At 41.8% G+C, this 22,675-nt stretch overlaps 2 protein-coding genes across 21 annotated transcripts in view; one reads left to right on the top strand and one right to left on the bottom strand.

The window, feature by feature from the left end:
- The window catches only part of LOC131691078 (metabotropic glutamate receptor 8), a 1,433,400-nt gene that overhangs the window by 331,555 nt on the left and 1,079,170 nt on the right, over positions 1-22,675 (bottom strand). The gene's annotated exons all lie outside the window — the stretch shown is intronic.
- LOC131691095 (uncharacterized) overlaps positions 1-22,675 on the top strand; it is a 243,315-nt gene that overhangs the window by 192,776 nt on the left and 27,864 nt on the right. The gene's annotated exons all lie outside the window — the stretch shown is intronic.

The following is a 22,675-nucleotide window of genomic DNA, read 5'->3' as shown; positions in this document are numbered from 1 at the left end:
GCAGCCATGGAGTAGAATGCACGTATGGGAGCAACACACATCGGAGTGAAGAGGATTATTGTGAAAGAGAAGAGCGGTGGTTCACATGAAAAGTGCAAAGAGCGTTTTTTATTTTTCTCTTTATTTGCTCTGAGGTGCATTACATCACGCAAAAGAATTGTGCATGTTTGATTCTATAAATTATTTCTTCATTTTTAATCGATAAAAATTCTTTATTGTGAACCAAGGAATTTATTGAACTAAATTTAATTTTTTGGTTAAATCAACCAAAATATCTTTTGAATCAATCTTACAAGTTTTGTTATCTGTGCTTTTCGAAGATCGACAAAATTATTGTTTGCTCCAAACAAATCAGTGATTCTAACAAAAGCATGCAGCAAATTGATTCAAAAGGACTGAATGCATTACATCAACAGTCCTTGTTGAGTTGAAACAAAAAAAAAAGTTGCTGCGAAGAAGAAAACTTTTTCCACGTGCGACAATGCTGGAAAAATTCGCTATTTTTAAATCAGGGAATTCAGATTTTGGTAAATTCGTATAGTGCTCAGATTTTCCGGACTCGAAGGGCGCAAGTGCAGCTTGAAAATAATCATAATGTCGCACAAAGGTTAGTGAATAAATTAAGTCGAATGCACACGGTGCGTTTTATGGTACCTTCCTCTATTCCAGGACTCAAACAAAACACCCTGTGTGGCTTAAAAACGACAATCGCAGAACTGAAAACACGTCACCGCACCAGAAATAAATAATACCCGTTCGAGAGGGCAGTTTCCTGTACTTCACCATCTCTGGTCCAACAGGATGACACAGCGTATTCTTTTCATTCCAAGCAAACCTACTCCGGAAGAGGTTTGGAATCCCTTATGGATTCTCGCTCAAATGCAACAAACGATTGAGTCGGAATCGGTTGTTGCCTTTGAGCTGGAACTCATAATGAATCCATTCAGAATTCCAAACCGATCCCGGAATGGGTTTGACTGGGACATACTGAATCCATTCAGGATTCCGAAGCGGTTCCAGAATGATTTGACAGCGTAAAATTAATGCATTTGTAGCCTGTTTTTAGAGAAAGGCCAATAAGTCAACGGCCAGTATTTACTTTGTGTGGTTCATTTGTACTGATGTGATCTGTTGTCAGCGAGTAATGGTTTGTTCTAAATTTGTCACCATGACAGTAGGCCTTTGGTTCCTATTAAAGAATAGGCATATTTTATATACAATAAAATTGGTTTTGATTCAATATTTGCTATGCATTGATTCAAATATTTGTTATGTTTAAAACAATAAAAGATATTATTTGATTTAACATAATTGTTTTTTGTATTGAACATTTGACATGCATTGATCCAAATATTTTATTAGTTTTATTCAACAAAACGAGCGCATTGATTCAACAAAGTTGTTTGTTGTTTCGATTGTTGTTATGATAAAATCAATAAAAAAAAATTTTGGTCCAACTATTTTCCATGTTTGATCCAATAAATTCTTCAGAGTTATTTCAACAATTAATTTATTTATATAAACATGTATTTTTTATTGAACACAGAACAACTTGGTAAATTTATTATTTCAACCCTCATATTAGTTGACATTAAAATTTATTTTTCTGCGTGATCCCTCGTTTTGACGTATATTCGATCAAAAGTTTACACATGTATTATAAACTTGATTGTTCGAACATAGAACGGTAAATATTATCGTTGATATCCTGCCATTTGAGCCATTAAATGAAGAATAAAATTCCTTTTATTTCATAAACCGATAGAGCTCATTTTCCTTAATATAACAATATATAAGTTCAACCTTTAACACCTCAGAATGATTTTAATTGATTTACTAAAAATATGTAAACACGTCTTCGTTTGACACTATCCGTCCTACACGACAGTGAATTTAGCCCTATTCTTTTGCAGGGATACATGTCAAAAATGCTAACCCATATAGCATTTTTGACATGTATCCCTGAAAAAGAATAGGGATCAAGGTAGATTAATGGAAGGTGTGGTCGTGATAATTCAATTTAATAAAACTATTTTTATTCGTCTATTTGCGTACAAAAAGGTTGAAAAGGTCGATTACCTAACTTTAACGTTAGCTAGACCGGAAAAAATCAAAAACGGCATATGGCTTAATGACCCGAATGGAAGCATCTGGGATATCGTGGGCTAGTGATAATTCCAGATAACCTATAATTTGTTCGCCAAAATGGCAATCGGAAAAAAGGAAGAGTTGTGTACAGGGCACGACCAGGGTGACATGAAAAATGTAGTTTTTTTCAAGAGCGTGTGATATAATTCATGAATGAATTTTGATCTATCAAAATTCACTACCGACTAATCTCATGATGGGAGACTATCTAGTCTTCAGTAAAAATATGCTACCTCCCGTTCTAGCTTTCTATCCTGTTCTCATATGTTTCAATTTGCTATACACCAAATATTATTCATCACAATATAGTCTGCTCCAGTAAATCCCATACGAATCATAAAGGACATAAACGAAACGCCATTTGTAAATGAAAAAGGTTTTAAATCTCAATAAACAATAATTCTACGATTAGCGTGCGCCGTTGTATGAAATGTCATACACGTTCACGAAGTAGACCCACTTAAGTTTAGCTGGAAAATGAACCGGAATGCTGGCTGGATATAACTAGAACCAGAGTGTGTGTAAGAAGAATGAGTACAACAGTCATGATTATCTGCACACTGAATTTTGTTCTACCGAATCCCAGCTTTTTTCGCAACTTTTACCGAGTTTTACACAGCCGAGCACTCAGCTAACAAGGTTTTTACCGAGATCTCAGTAGAAGTGACGTTTGTTTTGCTGAAATTCGGAAAATATATCGCTGACAATCAGTACATTAAAACCACTTTGCTGAACTATCAGTAGACAAATTTTACTGACTGTTCAGCTGTGCGGAAATTACCAAACTGAGTGTGTTATAGTGATAATCCAGACAAACAAACGACTTCTCAAAACACATGGATTTGACCAGTTTGGAATGACACTGACAAATAGTCATTGTTACTTTTCATAACAGTTTTTGCAACCGACCGAGACGGTTGTGCCTCCAGGTGGAAGGTTTTGTTCTCGAGAGAGTGACGGAGTGCGAGACGCTGTATGCGTTATTGTGGGAGAGAGAGAGAGACCAGTTTGTTAAGTGTGAGTCGACAGTTGATACGTCGGAGGCGTGGTCAACGGCATCCTCGACAAGTGGTGTTTTCACAGCAAACCGCGGGTAGACGAATTTGCCTACCGCGGTGGCAGAAATCGACAGTGATCGTGCCTGTACACACAGAAAAAAATATAGTGTATTGGTGTCGTCGGGCAATTCTAATCGACGAGAGGGAAGCGTCACAGGTAGACCCATTTGCTCTATTTGTCTACCGCAGAAGTGGTACGACGAATAGTGGCACCGAAAAGTGCCGCATCGACAGTGGGATTTTCGCAGCAAGCCACAGGTAGCCACATTTGTCTACCGAGGTGGTGGAAACGGAGAGAGCGCGCTTGTGGTGGTGATACCGACGAGCAGCTTAATCGGAGAGAGTTTTGAAGTGTTGCAGGTAGGACTATTTCTCTACTGAAGAAGCAACGCGACGAAGAAGGACAGCAAGTGTCACATTGTCAAACAACGGGCACCGAGTTTACAACGTAACACATGAGGTGTGTTCTACCGGTGTCTTCGTCACCTAATAGATAGCAGATAACAGGTATATTTTTCATTCCTTTTTGTGATAGTTTTTCTTATTAGGTAAAATGGATGAAGAGATGGGAGAACGAGTAACAGACCCTCCCCCTAAGCCTTATGCTGAAAATGTAAATCCGACTAGAATTAAAATTTACCCAGAGTCGTCAACGGGACCATGGATTGTATTTATTAGGCGTAAAGCAAAGGCGCTAAATATCATTCAAATTTCTAAAGATTTGACTTCGCGATTCTCGGATGTAAAAGAGATCGTCAAAGTTAATAAAGATAAAATACGCATTGTCGTTGGTAGTTTCAAACAAGCCAATGCAATTGCTTCTTGCGAGCTTTTTACGCGTGAATATAGAGCGTATATTCCTTCAAAAGAAATTGAAATTGATGGGGTCATCACAGAATCGAGTTTGACTGTTGATGACTTAGTTAAGCATGGGGTTGGTCGTTTCAAAGACACCATACTTAAAGACGTAAAAATACTTGAATACAAGCAATTGCATTCAGTATCACACGAAGGAGATAAAAAAGTTTATCGACTGTCTGACTCATTTCGAGTGACTTTCGCTGGGTCTGCGCTGCCCAACTATGTCATTATCGATAAGATTCGTCTTCCTGTTCGCCTTTTTATCCCTCGTGTAATGAATTGCCTTAATTGCAAACAGCTTGGCCACACAGCCACTTACTGTTCCAATAAGGCACGGTGTGGCAAATGTGGGGGTTCTCATCAAGAGGATACATGCAATGAAAATTCAGAAAAATGCTTAATGTGCGGAGAAAACTCACATGAGCTCCCTGCATGCCCCATTTATAAATTGCGTGAGGATAAAATTAAACGATCCTTGAAGGAGAGGTCTAAGCGCTCCTATGCAGAAATGTTGAAAAATGCTACCCCTAAACCCATCTTCTTAGAAAACACTTACGCATCTCTATTTTCGGAACAGTCTGACTCTGACGGAGCGTGCGAAGGTACATCATTTGTTTTACCCGGAAATTCCAGAAAAAGAAAACAGTCTTCTTTTCCCAAGCTGCCAAGAAAGGGCCTTAAAATTTCTCCACCAATAGATAAACTGCGCCCAAAACCGAAAAATTCCGATTCAAAACCGAAATCAATTCCGCCCGGTTTTGGGAACGTACAATCCAAACAGAACACCATTACTGGAAATAATAAAATTTCGACTTCCTCTGAGCCTCAGCCGGGGGTAGGATTATTGAAATTTTCTGAAATTGTTGATTGGATTTTTAAAGCATTCAATATTTCTGAACCACTAAAGAGTATACTTTCAGCTTTCCTCCCAACAATTAGAACATTTTTAGAGCAGCTGATTGCTCAATGGCCCATCCTTGCAGCGATTGTATCTTTCAATGGGTAATTCACCTCCTCCAATGAAAGATTCCATCACTGTTTTACAGTGGAATTGCAGAAGTATCATACCTAAAATTGATTCCTCAAAAATTTTACTGCATAATTTAAAATGCGATGCTTTTGCTCTATGTGAAACATGGCTTACCTCAAACATTAATTTCAACTTAAATGATTTCAACATTATTCGCCTAGACCGAGACACTCCGTATGGAGGAGTGCTTCTAGGAATTAAAAAGTGCTATTCTTTCTATAGAATTAACATCCGCTTGTTTGCGGGCATTGAGGCTGTAGCTGTCCAAACGAACATTAAAGGCAAAGACATGTCTATCGCTTCTATATATATACCTCCCAAAGTTCAAATTGGACAACGTCAAATTTTTGAGGTAGTGGAATCCATGGCTGCTCCGCGTCTGATACTGGGAGACTTCAACTCGCACGGTGTATTGTGGGGTTCCCTCTACAATGATAATCGATCCTCTTTGATATACAATATTTGTGACGAATTTAATATGACAGTTTTAAATACTGGCGAATCAACACGCATCCCCAGACCTCCTGCACGTCCAAGTGCATTAGATCTATCTCTGTGCTCGACATCACTTCGGTTAGATTGCACGTGGAAGGTTGTACCTGATCCTCACGGTAGCGATCATTTGCCAATCGTTGTTTCAATTAGGCCTTACGAATTCAATCAATGTTCCTTATGACTTAACACGAAATATTGATTGGAAAACATACGAAACATTAATTTCCACTTCTCTTGCTTCGACAGAAGAGCTACCCCCTACCGAAGAATATGAATTCTTAGCGGGTTTAATTATTGAAGCAGCAGAACAAGCCCAAACGAAATGCAATCCTGGAATGACAATAAATAGACGGCCCCCTAATCCTTGGTGGGACAAAGAGTGCTCTGATGCATATGAAGCTAAACAAGTTGCCTACAAAGAAATTATGAAACAGAAAGGGGGTATACGTGAGAACTTTGAAAATTATTTCATTTTGCAAAACAAATTTGACAGTATACGTCGTGCCAAAAAATCTAGTTATTGGAGACACTTCGTTAATGGCTTGTCAAGAGAAACATCAATGAGTACTCTTTGGAGCACAGCCAGAAGAATGAGGAATCGAAACGTGACTAATGAAAGCGAAGATTTTTCGAATCGTTGGATATTTAATTTTGCCAAGAAAATTTGTCCCGATTCTGCTCCTGCGCAGAAAATCACTCGCGATGCTCCCACAAGTTACGATTTCATAGATTCGCCTTTGACAATGATGGAATTCTCAATTGCACTCCTCTCATGCAACAATAATGCTCCGGGACTAGACAGAATTAAATTCAACTTGGTGAAGAATCTGCCTGACCTAGCAAAAAGACGCTTGTTGAATTTATTCAATAAGCTTCTTGAGCAGAACATTGTCCCGCACGACTGGAGACAAGTGAGAGTTATCGCTATTCCAAAACCGGGAAAACCAGCCTCCGATCATAACTCGTATCGACCGATTGCAATGCTATCCTGCATCAGGAAATTGTTGGAAAAAATTATCCTACGACGTCTCGACAATTGGGTCGAGGCGAACGGCTTGCTATCAGATACCCAGTTTGGTTTTCGGAGGGGAAAGGGAACGAATGATTGTCTGGCGCTACTTTCGTCAGAAATCCAACTTGCTTACGCAAAAAAAGAACAAATGGCGTCTGTGTTCTTAGACATAAAAGGAGCATTCGACTCAGTCTCCATTGATGTTCTCTCGGAGAAGCTACATCAATGTGGTCTTTCACCAATATTAAATAATTATTTATACAATTTATTGTCAGAAAAGCACATGCATTTTTCATATGGCGATTTGGCGACACTCAGAATAAGTTACATGGGCCTCCCACAAGGTTCTTGTTTAAGCCCCCTTCTCTACAATTTTTACGTGAATGATATTGATAATTGTATTGTCAGCCCATGCACTCTAAGACAACTTGCAGATGATGGCGTGGTTTCTGTTACAGGACCAAAAGCCTTAAATTTACAACAACCACTGCAAGATAGTTTGGATAATTTATCAATTTGGGCTTTGAAGTTAGGCATCGATTTCTCTACGGAGAAAACAGAGATGGTTGTTTTTTCAAGGAAGCGTGATCCAGCTCAGCTTCAGCTTCAGTTGGTTGGTAGAACGATAGCCCAAGTCCTGACTTTTAAATACCTTGGAATTTGGTTCGATTCTAAAGGCACATGGGGAGGCCACATTAGGTATCTAATAACGAAATGCCAACAAAGGATAAATTTTCTGCGAACAATAACTGGATCATGGTGGGGTTCTCATCCAAGTGACATGATAAGATTGTATCAAACAACAATACTTTCAGTAATGGAATATGGGTGCATCTGTTTCCGTTCAGCTGCGAACACTCACATTATTAAACTGGAACGGATACAGTATCGCTGTTTACGAATTGCCTTAGGTTGCATGCAGTCGACCCATACGATGAGTCTTGAAGTACTAGCGGGAGTTCTTCCTTTAAAAGACCGATTCTGGGATCTCTCTTCTCGTTTACTTATCCGATGTGAGGTTATGAACCCACTGGTAATTGAAAATTTTGAAAGACTTGTCGAGCTTCAACCCCAAACCAGATTCATGACAGTGTATTTCAATCACATGTCACAAGAAATAACGCCTGCTAGGTATGTTCCCACATACGTCAATATATTAGATACTCCTGAATCCACTTTATTCTTCGACACGTCCATGCAAGCAGAGATTCGTGGAATTCCGGATCATCTACGCTCGCGGGAGATCCCTAAAATATTCACAAGTAAATATCAACACATAGACTGCCTTAAAATGTTTTACACTGATGGGTCACGAATCAGTGAGGCCACTGGTTTCGGTATTTTCAACAATAATTTTTCAATTTCTCTCAAACTTGCAGAACCCGCCTCTGTTTATATAGCGGAACTAGCAGCAGTTCACTATAGTTTTCAAATAATTAATACTTTACCCCCGAACCATTACTTTATCCTCACTGATAGTCTCAGCACAATTGCAGCTCTACGCTCAAAGAGGATTGATAATCACGATCCATTCTTTTTGGGGAAGATACGAGAATCTCTGAGTAACCTGACAAGAAAATGTTATAAATTTACCCTAGTGTGGCTCCCCGCCCATTGCTCTATTGCGGGCAATGAGAAAGCTGATAATTTAGCCAAGATTGGTGCACTAGATGGTGAAATATATGAAAGACCCATCGCTTACAATGAATTTTATAGCGCTTCTCGACAGAGGACACTTACTAGTTGGCAAACATCTTGGGACAATGGAGATATGGGACGATGGCTACACTCAATTATCCCTAAAGTATCAACGAAGGCATGGTTCAAAGGATTGGATGTAAGTCGGGACTTCATCCGTGTGATGTCTAGGCTCATATCCAATCATTATACTTTAGATGCGCATCTCCGTCGTATTGGGCTCGCTGAGGGTAATCATTGTGCTTGTGGAGAAGGTTACCATGACATTGAGCATGTTGTTTGGTCCTGCACTGAATATCGTGAAGCCAGATCACAATTAGTAGATTCTTTACAAGTCCGAGGAAGACCAATCCATGTTCCTGTTAGAGACATCCTGGCGTATCGCGATCCTCTATACATGGAACTTATCTATCATTTTCTAAAAACAGCGTCTGTCAAAATTTAATTAAATTCGTCTCCTCATACTCTCATCCAAGGCTAATCATTCACCAATTAAAGTGTCCTAGAATATTTAGTTTTTAAATTTAGACAATAACAGAAAAAAAGTAAATAAATACACCCGAAAATACTAGATCAGTATGAAATACAACAATGTAAGGAAAAAAGCAAACAATAAAGTGATTTCAGTGTTAGTTTTAGACAAAGTACTAGTATAGTTAAAATTAGTCTTAAGGATTTTTGTAACGTGCTATGTAAAAAAAGAAACTGGCGTAAAAAGCTTTTGCAAATGCCGTGTCAAATAAACGTATGGAAAAAAAAAATAGTCATTGTTCCATTTTTGAGAGTTGTCGCCACTCTCCTTATATGTATCAAGACAAGAACCAGTCAGTATTCCAGCTCATTTCCGGCTGAACTTTTCTGGGGAAGAGAAAGGTGGGCAAAATTATCATCTCCTAATGTCCTACATGGCATTTAGTCTGAAACATTAAGTATGCTGCCGGACCCATTGAACGTAAGAATCAATGGATGGACAAAATAAAAGTTGGAACTCAGTGTTTACCATGCATATTATTTCGGGAGTTTAACTGTGTAATTTGTTTTTGCATCATCTGTATTTTAGTATTACTGCTTTAAACTAGCACAATCTTTTCCAGCTGTGTTAGTGAAATTATTTCAAATACACGTAGGCAAAAGAGATTTATAGCATTTTGGAAAGCGATTTTTTTTTCGTTTTTTCCTTGTTTCCTGTAAACTGTGTCTGTTAATGAACCGGTCAGACTACACAATTCTCGATGTCTCATGTCGGTATTATAGCACAATCATTAGAACGATGCACTATGGTCCCAAAGCAGTATTTAGGAAGACAAAACTGTTTGCGCAAAAACCGTTGGTTTTAGATATATAGTATCTTCGGCAAACTTTGTTAGTACTTTCTTGCCGATTTTTTTATATTAGTTGAATTAGGGTGGTCCTTGTAGTTATGGTGTTCAAAGTATCAACTTCTTAGATATGCAAAATTCAGCTACATAATGTTCTACAAAGTTATAAATCAATCAAAATGAAGCAACTTTTCTTAAGAAACTATGTGGCTATCTCTAATGGTTCATGTGTTATGATTTTTGCAATATTTAAGGTGGGGTGGCTCTTTAAAAATTGGTTTTCTATTAATATCTTTTTATGTGTTAATTTCTCGCTAATTCGTTGTTCTAGAGGTTTTTAGAACTTTTGTAAATACACATGTTTGCCGAAGCAATGAAGTTTCTATCTCTTTTGTTTGCATAGTAACAGGCGATTTTCAAAACAAAAATGGTTTTTTTCAAAGCTATATATCTTCCAACATTGCAAATGGATTTTCAATCTTTTACTTTCATTTGAAAGATCGAAACTTTTGTAGTTTTTGGTGAAAAAATTGTGGGAGCGTTATTTCTGTAAAATAAATAATTAATTTTTGAAAATGGTGTATTTTTCAACAAAAATCGTTCATAACTTTTCAAATAAACGAGATAATAACTTTGTTTCTTCAGCAAAAATCTTCGCCATGCAAAGTTCTAAAAGTGTTGCAAACAAAGTATTTATGATAAATCAATGTATGAAGTGACAAATGAAAAATAGTGATTTTAAGAGGTCACGTTTTCATCGCTCAATCTCTTATGGTAAAATCAACTGAGAAATAGTCAATGTGTTTTATAATGAAAATCTATTGAATATGTGACACTGTTTGAAAACACAACATTTTACCGTAAAACTACATGTTAGCGTGAATTCACAATAGTGTTAATAGCGTACTATAGTAAACTCTAAATAAAAGTTATCTATTACGGGGCCAATAAAGCAAGTACCGTCATCATGCATTATATAGATGCTAGGGAATTATGCTTTATGAGTTATTTTACCAGTTCGTGGATAGCGATTTTCAGACCTCTTACTTTTATTTGTTTTGAAATAACAAAAAATTGAGAAAATTTTCTTAACTTACCCACAGCCGTCATTATAGTCGATAATTAATTTATACTTTCAAACATTGCATAAATGTTGGAAAAACATACAATAATTTCCGCTGTTATGAATAACAAACTCGTTTTAAGATTTTATTTTAAGATAACAAGACGTGAACTAAAATATTTTCTTTCTAGCACTCGTTTTGAGCACTAGTCCAAACCAAAAAGGATTGACTTAAGTGAGCATAGATAACTTTTGTTGGCCGATTTAGAATTAACGATAGTTTGCAGCTAACACTACTGTAAATCCACTGTACCATTTAGATGTACGGTAGATTGTTCTTTCGAAAACGTTTACAAATCCAATAGAATTGCCATGACATTCGGTATTATTACACTCAATGACTATCTCTCAGTTGATTTTTCCATAAGAGATTGAGCGATGAAAACGTTTAAACCTTTTAAAATCACTATTTTTCATTTGTCACTTCATACATTGATTTATTGTAAATATTTTGTTTGCAGTACTTTTAAACTTTGCATGGCGAAGATTTTAGCTGAAGTAACAAAGTTATTATCTCGTCTATTTGAAAAGTTATGAACGATTTTTATTGAAAAATACACCATTTTCAAAAATTAATTATTTATTTTACAGAAATAACGCTCCCGCAGTTTTTTCACCAAAAACTACAAAAGTTCCGATCTTTCAAATGAAAGTAAAAGATTGAAAATCCATTTGCAATGTTGGAAGATATATAGCTTTGCAAAAAATCATTTTTGTTTTGAAAATCGCCTGTAACTATGCAAACAAAAGAGATAGAAACTTTATTGCTTCGGCAAAAATGTGTATTTACAAAATTTCTAAAAATCTCTAAAACAAAGTATTAGCGAGAAATTAACACATAAAAAGATATTAATAGAAAACCAATTTTTAAAGAGCCACCCTACCTTAAATATTGCAAAAATTATAGCACAAGAACCATTGGAGATAGCCACATAGTTTCTTAAGAAAAGTTGCTTCATTTTGATTGATTTATAACTTTGTAGAACACTATGTAGCTGAATTTTACATATCTAAGAAGTTGATACTTCTAACACCCTAACCACAAGGACCACCCTAATTCAACTAATATAAAAAATCGGCAAGAAAGTTCTAAGAAAGTTTGCCGAAGATACTATATATCTAAAACCAACGATTTAGGCGCAAACAGTTTTGTCTTCCTAAATACAGCTTTGGGACCATAGTGCGATGTCATGTAGTATTCCTATACTGGAAAGATAATGAATTAAAAATTAAGAAATATTGCTACCTCTACTATAATGTATTGTAGTGCAATGAGAAATGCCATTACGTACGACGAAATTCACAGTGTACTAGTAACTTTTTGTGCCATATTGGCGTTAAAAAGATTGAGAAATGCAGAGGTGGACAGTATATTTTATAATATTTGCCCATTTGCGCCCTCCCTCTTAAAACATAATTTATTGATGGTCCTTTAACAGTAAAATCAAGTACCATACCATTCTTCATATTCTAGTTGTTTTCCTTCGGCCTATTTCCGGTACTAGGCGGTGACTCCACTATCTGGACTAGATATCGTACCCATTAACCCATGGACCGGGGTCCAACGGCTCTACTTCCCTTCCGAAGGAAGGCGTGACCAGATGTTTCCTTCTCAGAAAATGTTCACCATCGGCTGGAATTGAACCCAGATCACAGAGAACAGACATCCATGATCGAACAAAAATATTTAAAAAACGTGTGTAAACATTTGAATTAATATACGATAAACACTAGCGCCGCCAAACCAACTCCGTCAAATCCATTCCGGAACCATTTGGAAATCCTGAATGGATTCAGTATGGAATTTTGCTCAAAGAAAACAACCGATACCGACTCTATCGGTTCATGAATTTCAGCTGGAATTCATACTGGAAGTCCGAACCGGTTCCGGACTAGTTTGACTGGCTTGAGGAATAACCGCTGTCAATTCAGTCGTACTCAGCCACAAAAAAACATGACGACGGTAGCGCATCTGGTTTGGATATCCCAACTACCTTCGAAACCGTTAGAGATTTTTACACAAGTTGAATGCTGAAGATGGACGTCTGTGAGACGGCGGTCACACTTACCATTCAACCATCGGTGCCGTCAAGTACAATACCATTTTCTTTGCTATACTATTGAACTAATCGATTTTTTTCAACGTTAAACGTGCCATTTGAGTCAGACGCTACTGATGTCTTTTTTTACTCGATTAACGCAAATAATCGATTAATTTCTAAAATAATCGAAAAATCAATAATCGATTACAAGCTTTCGGTATAATCGAGCAAATCGAGTAGCTGCTATCAATTAATCGAGAGCATAATTTATGAAGGGTGTGCGTTGAAAATGGAAGTCGCAGAACAAGGAATATGACAAGGCCTCTCCAAATTTTTCAAAACGTGTCCAGTGACCTTTTTTTTGGTCGCCAAACTAAGATTTACTAAGTTCTCGATTATTGATTTTAACCTTAGGGTTAATCGCCTATTTTCGAGTTGGAGAAATTTCTTTTTGGAAAAATCTCTAATCCTACGTGCGGGGTTGGGAATCGAACCCAGGAGAGCCGCGTACAAGGCATTTTCCAACTACGCTATGCCCGTCCCCATTTCAATTGGTGTACACCGCCGTTATATTTGTTACCTAATTTTAAACACGTTTAGTCTTTTAAATAAATAGAGCAGCACAGATACATACTAAAAAGAACACCCTTTAAAACTGCTGCTGGGGAGAGTAAGTTTTAGTTTTAAAATTTTCAGATTTAAAAATCAGTTCTATTTTTCATACTATGGAAGCTAGAAAACTCTTGTGAATGAACTAGAGGTGTCGGCTTATATTTCTCATATGATTTGTGGAGCCAATTACCATTTGATTGAGCAGTGTTCAGAAAAGACAAAATGATTTCCGTTCAGATACTAGGATCCCAAAAAAATATCACTTTGAATAGTAGAAACAGAACACTATAGATTAGAATTGTCGCTTGTAGTACCATTTTCACTCACACTCTTGTAGCGCGTCCATTACGTTGACGGTTATATACCATGGTCTATAACTGTCAAACTAATGAGCGCTCTGCAAGAATGAAAGAGATAGACAAACGGCATTACAAGCGACAATCCTAATCTAGTGTTCTGTACCTAATTGTTGAATCTTCAACACGAGTAATCCGCAAAAGCTTTAGAGCCTCAAAAAATTGCAAAATCAAAATCCTTCAATCAAAAGTTTTACCTCATCATTGGCACCTTAATAATAATATACAAATATGTTCTGAATTATCAAACATTAAATGTTTTATCGTTTTATTTTATTTAGATTATAGTTCTTTCATTACAAGGCAAATAATGGCTGTATTATTTTCATTACGAAAAATAATCGTCTCATCGGAATACTGTGAACACCATAATTTTGGAGCACATCCGAAATCAATCATTGGAGATTCATATAATTATTACGCGGAAAAAGCTTTCTATCTAAATAAGTAATATTTCTTATAAATTTAATAAACCATCATATGCTTTAACACGTTAAACATTTCATATACATTTAACATATTGTTACATATATTTCATTGGACGACCTAATGTTTTTAATATGATAGTTATCAGATAGTTATTATATAGTGCGCTGATAGATTGGGTCTGACACTGGAATTTAAATGTTATATGGAAATCTGATAGAATTGAATTTGAGAGGAATGCAACTTTCAACATGATAACCATATAAGTTTGATATTCCATTAAGAGTCTAATATCGCAATCATTGGAAATTCCAATAGCGCTGAATTATATGAATATCATATAATATGAATGTAGCGATTTCGCTCAGTGATGGTGATTGATATGTACGTAAGGTAATGAGCCTATTGGCACACAAGTTTTTTATTTCGGATATACGTGGTGTGTTTTGGCGCTAAGGCATCTGGCATGTTTATGTATGTAAAAGCATGAGCAAACTTAATTGGGCTTGCGTCTACTGAGTAGATACAGAACACTAGATTAGGATTGTCGCTGGCATCAGTGGTTGGAACATCATTGTTTTGATTCCGGGATATACCTGTCAAATGGGCCAAATAAAAAAAGCAAAAAAATAATCCTCTATCGTTGTTTCATACACTGAAACCAAATCAACTTTGAATAATATATGCCACCCGCACTTAAAACTGCTTGATATCGATGGAACTTTATTGTATAAGCTGCACATAAATTCTATTCACTCGGTTCATAATTTAAAAATGCTTGTGCATGAATAATATTTTTGTTCTAATATAACCTATATGACAAATTCGTATTTCCTATTGGAATTAACCATATACTTTATATGCCAAATGAAATGGCAAAAAATCAACAATAGGAGCACATAGAATTGAAAAACGCCAGCTATAAACAAAGTTCAACGAGAGCAGTGAAAAAAAATGGCGGACCGCAAATTTGCAGAAGTTGTTCTTCAGACGCTTGCACTCTCCGTAGATTTCCTGAATATTTTCAAAGGTAACAACTATTTAATAGAACTAATAAAACATTCATTTTAAGATAAAAATATATTACTTTCAGAAAAGAATTACAACACAAAGAAATTGGAGTCAATCACCAAGGACGAGCTAGCATCGGATCTTGAACAATCAAAAATTATCTGCGACACAGAGCTCGTGTTCCAGAGGATTGTATCCTGAAGGAAGTTGAGCGTAAGTTCTTTTTCCGATATTGTTAAAATAGGTCTGAATAACTTTTTCGTAGGGTTTAGACATTCTGAACTTCGAGAGAGTCGACTTTCGCGAAGAGTGGCTTTGTAGTCAGGAGCAGGACTGCGCTTCAGAAATTGTTCAAAGCCTGGAGTCGGAAACAATAGTCAATCCCGTTGCTGCTAAAGTGCTGGAAAATGAGGACGAATCGGTACACTCATTCGACATAAATCAGTCCACGGCCGACGCAATGAATCGCCCGGGATCACAAGGAAAATTAAATCAAACACGCAGCAGTGTTGGTTAATGAAAGTTTCTCCGGAGTCTGTACCACACATTCTGTATGCAGTTTTTCAAACGCAGCAGATCATTCAACCAGCAAAAGGTTAATTTTCGGTCCGGACGATTTGAAGGCATTGCTTGAATGCTCGGTGACAGGAAAGTTGCTTCTGGAAAGAGCGAAAACGGGACAGCTATCAAATAGAAGCCAGAAGGAACTTGTCTCTTTGATAGCTGACTTTCACCTATCCCTTAACGCTAAAACTAATGAGGACGTGTTGAACAATTATTCAACGTCGATCATTCTTTTGTTTCAGAACGAGAAAAAGGTATAGCAGTAGTTTGTTCAACTAATGACCAATTTAACTTGTGTGATTATTTTAAAGGAAACCTATTTCATTTCTCAAAGTGGCGGGAAGAGGAATCCGGGAGGTAAATTATATAACCGGATCTACAACACAAAACAGAAACTAATTCAGCGAGAAAAACAAGAAATTGAGCATTGCAACAAAAAGAGAAAGCTTACTTCTGAATTTGCTGAGGTTAACACTGCGATAAATCAAGCCTTAGCTTGGTTGGCTTTAAATTCATTGCCCTGGGAGTTAACCCTCGAGAAATGGGTAACTTGTTTCACTGAAAGGAAAAAAACAGCTACAAAACGCTCTGAGCATCGACAAAGTTTTGCAGAACTTCCGGCATTACAAAGAAACATACGGTTATCAGTTGGTGAGTAGTATCACAGACACTACCGAACATTTACCTTTTTCTTACATTCCTACACTGCCGTTCTACGCATAATTGTCCCATGTATATAGGAAATCCCATGAAACATGGGGCTATTAAGCTTATAACGGCAGTACATGCTTGTTGAAATTATGCAAACATGAATTACCAACGAATTTTGTTGTACGGTTTTATGTGGCTTAAATACCTGTATAGTACCAACGACATAGTACTCAGAAGTACACTAGACTCGGCGAGAAATATTTTGGGCCGATTTCTTCACTCTAGACTAAAGCTTAACTCCGCTAGCGAATGACGGATCTCAATAGTGGCATGTCTGTAATAATATACGTACATGGAACTATTGAGAACCAGAGCTACAGGTCCAAAGCCCTGGTAAAAGAGGATGGTTGTGATGATCTGGGCCGAGGTCACCACGTAAAGCAAGGTAGGTCATAACCCCAATTCCAAGGCGTGAAGCGACCCGTGCCGAGGGATGAGTGATCGAGGGGGTGAAAACGATGCTCGATCGTTAACGGAGCCTGTGGGGTACCTGGGCAACCCCCACAGTAAGCGTCCCTTACCACGTTAATGCGGAGCTCTGGCGTGGCGGACATCTATTCTCGCGCTACTCGTGGGATTTAGCATGGAGACAACAAAAAATAAAAATAAACAGTCGGAGGTGCCAAACCCCTTCGCTAGAGGTGGTTTGGCGAGGTCTCCCCCCGTGGGGAGAGTAGTGGAGCGATGAGTGCTGCATCTGAAAGCACCAGTGACCCCCAGCAGCGGTAGGAAATAGCCCTACCAACGCACCGGACGGGCCATTATCGGCGATGCGCAAAGTGGTGGAGCAGCTCGATGCAATTATCGAGTACACTAGCGCAAAGCAAAACATAAGCAAGGAGTTAAAACAGAGTCTCCTGGAACTCCGAAAAACTGTTCGTGTCGCAAGACAGAAACAGCAGGCTTATGCCAAGAGGGTGGAATGTCGGGAGAAGTCCGACAGAGAAACCCAGATAGTGGCCTCCATGAAGGAGGGAAAAGAGAAGGTCGATACGGGCACTCAGACAGTGGCCTTCACCTTCTATGGAGCAGCCACGTCGCTTGAAGCGGCGGCCGAGTTCCCCTCGAAGGGAAAAGGCAAGGGCAATCGCAAGACGGCGTCGAACGCGAAGCGCCCTAGGAAGTCGCCAGGCGAGGGTGCAAAAAGCGACACCACACGGCGTGCAACCGTTAAGGTCAAACGCCGTTTGGGCGAGGTAAGCGAGGGCGAGAGTGACCTCGCTGAGCAGAGCGTTGGTACCAGCAACCCGGCGCGACCGGGGCAGGGGGTCCCAAACCCCTGGACGCTGGTCACCAGGAAGAAGCCGGCACCGACACCGGAGGTACCGCGGCCCGCGAAGAAGGCCAAGGACAGAGGCGAGGCCTTGTGGTTGAAAACCAACAAGGACAAATATGCCGATGTCCTAAAGTCGATGAAGGCGGCCGAAAGCCTTTCGGCCCTTGGGCAAGATGTGCGTAGCGTGAGACGCACCAACACGGGAGAAATGCTTCTGGTGCTGAAGCGAGGCGCACAATCTAGTGCGGTATACAAGGCCTTGGGCCAAGAGGTCCTTGGTGAGGGCGCCCAAGTCAGGTCGCTAGGGGCGGAAATGACTCTCCAGTGCAAGCATCTGGACGAGTTCACGACCGCAGAAGATGTCGCAGCCGTTAAGGAAAAATGCGGCGTCACAATCGAGCGGGCCTCTGTGCGATTTAGAGATGGACCCTCTGGCACCCAAGTAGCCTACCTCAGGCTACTGAAGGCGGATGCCAAAAAGGTAATCGAGAAAGGGAAGCTGAAGATCGGCTGGTCGGTATGCCCTATTAACATACCCCAGCCGCCTTCAGTGGATAGGTGCTATCGGTGCCTTGAGTCCGGCCACAAAGCATACGAGTGCAAAGGCATAGATAGGAGCAAACTATGTCGTCGCTGCGGCGAGGAGGGACATAAAGAGCGGGGGTGCACTAAGGCACACAAGTGCCTTATCTGCACCGCTATGAAGCAAGCCCTTACCACGTTAATGCGGAGCTCTGGCGTGGCGGACATCTATTCTCGCGCTACTCGTGGGATTTAGCATGGAGACAACAAAAAATAAAAATAAACAGTCGGAGGTGCCAAACCCCTTCGCTAGAGGTGGTTTGGCGAGGTCTCCCCCCGTGGGGAGAGTAGTGGAGCGATGAGTGCTGCATCTGAAAGCACCAGTGACCCCCAGCAGCGGTAGGAAATAGCCCTACCAACGCACCGGACGGGCCATTATCGGCGATGCGCAAAGTGGTGGAGCAGCTCGATGCAATTATCGAGTACACTAGCGCAAAGCAAAACATAAGCAAGGATTTAAAACAGAGTCTCCTGGAACTCCGAAAAACTGTTCGTGTCGCAAGACAGAAACAGCAGGCTTATGCCAAGAGGGTGGAATGTCGGGAGAAGTCCGACAGAGAAACCCAGATAGTGGCCTCCATGAAGGAGGGAAAAGAGAAGGTCGATACGGGCACTCAGACAGTGGCCTTCACCTTCTATGGAGCAGCCACGTCGCTTGAAGCGGCGGCCGAGTTCCCCTCGAAGGGAAAAGGCAAGGGCAATCGCAAGACGGCGTCGAACGCGAAGCGCCCTAGGAAGTCGCCAGGCGAGGGTGCAAAAAGCGACACCACACGGCGTGCAACCGTTAAGGTCAAACGCCGTTTGGGCGAGGTAAGCGAGGGCGAGAGTGACCTCGCTGAGCAGAGCGTTGGTACCAGCAACCCGGCGCGACCGGGGCAGGGGTCCCAAACCCCTGGACGCTGGTCACCAGGAAGAAGCCGGCACCGACACCGGAGGTACCGCGGCCCGCGAAGAAGGCCAAGGACAGAGGCGAGGCCTTGTGGTTGAAAACCGACAAGGACAAATATGCCGATGTCCTAAAGTCGATGAAGGCGGCCGAAAGCCTTTCGGCCCTTGGGCAAGATCTGCGTAGCGTGAGACGCACCAACACGGGAGAAATGCTTCTGGTGCTGAAGCGAGGCGCACAATCTAGTGCGGTATACAAGGCCTTGGGCCAAGAGGTCCTTGGTGAGGGCGCCCAAGTCAGGTCGCTAGGGGCGGAAATGACTCTCCAGTGCAAGCATCTGGACGAGTTCACGACCGCAGAAGATGTCGCAGCCGTTAAGGAACAATGCGACGTCACAATCGAGCGGGCCTCTGTGCGATTTAGAGATGGACCCTCTGGCACCCAAGTAGCCTACCTCAGGCTACTGAAGGCGGATGCCAAAAAGGTAACCGAGAAAGGGAAGCTGAAGATCGGCTGGTCGGTATGCCCTATTAGTATACTCCAGCCGCCTTCAGTGGATAGGTGCTATCGGTGCCTTGAGTCCGGCCACAAAGCATACGAGTGCAAAGGCATAGATAGGAGCAAACTATGTCGTCGCTGCGGCGAGGAGGGACATAAAGAGCGGAGCTGCACTAAGGCGTACAAGTGCCTTATCTGCACCGCTAAGAAGCAAGCCCATAAACATGCTATGGGCGGACCTTCGTGTCCCTTCGGTGAGTTAAATAAGAAGAAGCCGTGAACGTCACACAGCTAAATCTTAACCATTGTGCAGCAGCCCAACAGCTGCTGTGGCAGTCGGTCTCGGAGTCGAGGACAGATGTCGCCCTCTTATCAGACCCGTACCGCATCCCTGCCGGCAACGGCAATTGGGTGTCGGACGGGTCTGGAATGGTGGCAATCTGTACAACGGGACGGTTCCCGGTTCAAGAGGTAATACACCCCTCCGCCGAGGGTGTGGCGATTGCCAAGATCAATGGTGTGTTCTATTGCAGCTGCTACGCCCCACCAAGGTGGCCAATAGAACAGTTCTACCAGATGATCGACAGGCTCTCGTCGGACCTAGTGGGCCGGAAACCGGTAGTCATAGCGGGAGACTTTAACGCTTGGGCAGTGGAGTGGGGCAGCCGCTGTACAAATAGCAGGGGTCAAGCGCTAAGGGAAGCGCTTGCGAAACTCGATACTGTGCTAGCTAATAATGGCTCCGCTAGTACATTCCGTAGAAACGGAGTGGAGGCGTGGATTGACCTAACATTTGCCAGCCCGAGTCTGGCTCCAGGCATGGAATGGAGGGTAGACGAAGGCTACACCCATAGCGATCATTTAGCAATCCGCTTTAAGATCAACTATGGTGTGCAGCATCCGAGGGCGGGAGATCCCTGTCAGGTACGCGGGTGGAAGTCCAATCACTTCGACAGCGAAGCTTTCACCGCGGCCCTGGGACTGAAGGCCAACACCGACAGTCTAAGCGGGGATGCGCTGGTAGCTGTTCTACCACGCGCGTGCGACGCCACTATGCCGAGAAAAACACTGCCAAGAAACGGTAGATGCCCGGTATACTGGTGGAGTGCCGAGATTGCAGCTCTACGGTCAGCCTACCTCAGAGCTAGACGTAGGATGCAAAGAGCTCGCACCGAGGATGCAAGAGAGAACCGCCGTGAAGTGTTTCGAGCTGCGAAATTGGCCCTTAACAAGTCTGTTAAAAGCAGCAAGAGAGCGTGTTTCGACAACCTGTGTGAGAGTGCCAACGCGAATCCGTGGGGTGACGCCTACCGGATTGTGATGGCCAAGACCAAAGGGGGCTCCTCACCCCCAGAACGGTCTCCGGACCGGTTGGCAACGATTATCGAAGTACTCTTCCCGTCTCGAGCCACAAGCCCCTGGCCACCTGCACTACGAGACAGTGCGGGCACGGTCGAAATGGTGGCTCCAGTGACGAATGAAGAACTACTCGCTGTGGCTAAATCCCTAGCAATGAACATAGCTCCAGGGCCGGATGGAGTTCCAAACAACGCTCTCAAGGCAGCGATCATAGCGAACCCGAACATGTTCAGGCTAGCTATGCAGAGATGCCTTGACGAGTACCGTTTCCCCGATAGATGGAAAAGGCAGAAATTGGTGCTGTTGCCGAAGCCCGGGAAGCCGCCAGGCGACCCATCGGCGTACAGACCAATCTGTCTGATCGACACGACTGGCAAACTGCTTGAGAGGATCATCCTCAACAGGCTAACCCCGTACGCGGAAGGTACGGACGGTCTGTCAAGCAACCAGTTTGGCTTTTGGAAAAGTAAGTCCACAGTGGACGCTCTCAACTCAGTGATAAATACTGCCGAGATAGCGATCCAACGGAAAAGGCGAGGTATTCGATACTGTGCGTTTGTGACACTCGACGTGAAGAACGCATTCAACAGCGCAAGCTGGGATGCCATCGCGCTCTCGTTACACCGGCTTAGCCTACCGGTGGGTCTGTACCGGATCTTGGAAAGTTACTTCCAGAACCGTGTACTGCTATACGAGACCGATGCCGGTCAGAAAAGGGTTCCGATTACCGCCGGTGTCCCGCAGGGCTCGATCCTAGGCCCGGTGCTATGGAACCTCATGTATGACGGGGTTCTGAGACTAAAGTTCCCTCCTGGGGTCAAGATCGTCGGCTTTGCTGACGACGTAATCTTGGAGGTCTACGGGGAGTCAATTCCTGAGGTAGAGCTAACCGCAGGACACGCGATCAGCACGGTGGAGGAATGGATGAGCGCGAGAGGCCTGGAGCTCGCTCATCATAAGACGGAGGTAGTTATCGTCAACAACCGCAAGTCGGCACAACATGCAGTTATCCATGTGGGAGAAGTCGCGATCACTTCACAGCGAAGTCTGAAGTCTCTCGGAGTCATTATAGACGACAAGCTGACCTTCGGCAGCCATGTCGACTATACATGCAAGAGAGTGTCGACTGCTGTTGCGGCTCTATCGAGAATGATGTCCAACAGCTCAAAGGTGCGCGCCAGTAGACGTAGGTTACTGGCAGGCGTTGCCGTATCTATCCTCAGGTACGGCGGCCCGTCATGGTCAAGAGCACTGAGGGTAACCAGTTACCTACAGAAACTGGAGAGCACCTACCGCGTAATGTGCCTCAGAGTGATATCTGCCTACCGCACGGTATCACACGATGCATCCTGCGTGATAGCGAGCATGATGCCAGTCGGGCTGGTCATTCGGGAAGATGAGGAGTGCTTTGAGCTACCTGGAAATAGGGAAGCCCCCGAGCGCACCAGGGTGACCTCGGTCGCCAGATGGCAGCGTGAGTGGGACAACTCCTCGAAAGGTAGGTGGACCCACCGGCTGATACCTAGCATATCGAGCTGGGTGGGAAGACCCCATGGGGAAGTTCACATCCACCTGACACAATTCCTGTCATGCCATGGCTGTTTCCGA

The sequence above is a fragment of the Topomyia yanbarensis genome, chromosome 3 (genome assembly GCF_030247195.1).
Source record: "Topomyia yanbarensis strain Yona2022 chromosome 3, ASM3024719v1, whole genome shotgun sequence".
In the NCBI taxonomy this organism is placed as follows: domain Eukaryota; kingdom Metazoa; phylum Arthropoda; class Insecta; order Diptera; family Culicidae; genus Topomyia; species Topomyia yanbarensis.
Note: the sequence above shows the minus strand (reverse complement) of the source record. Positions and strands in the feature narration are given on the sequence as shown.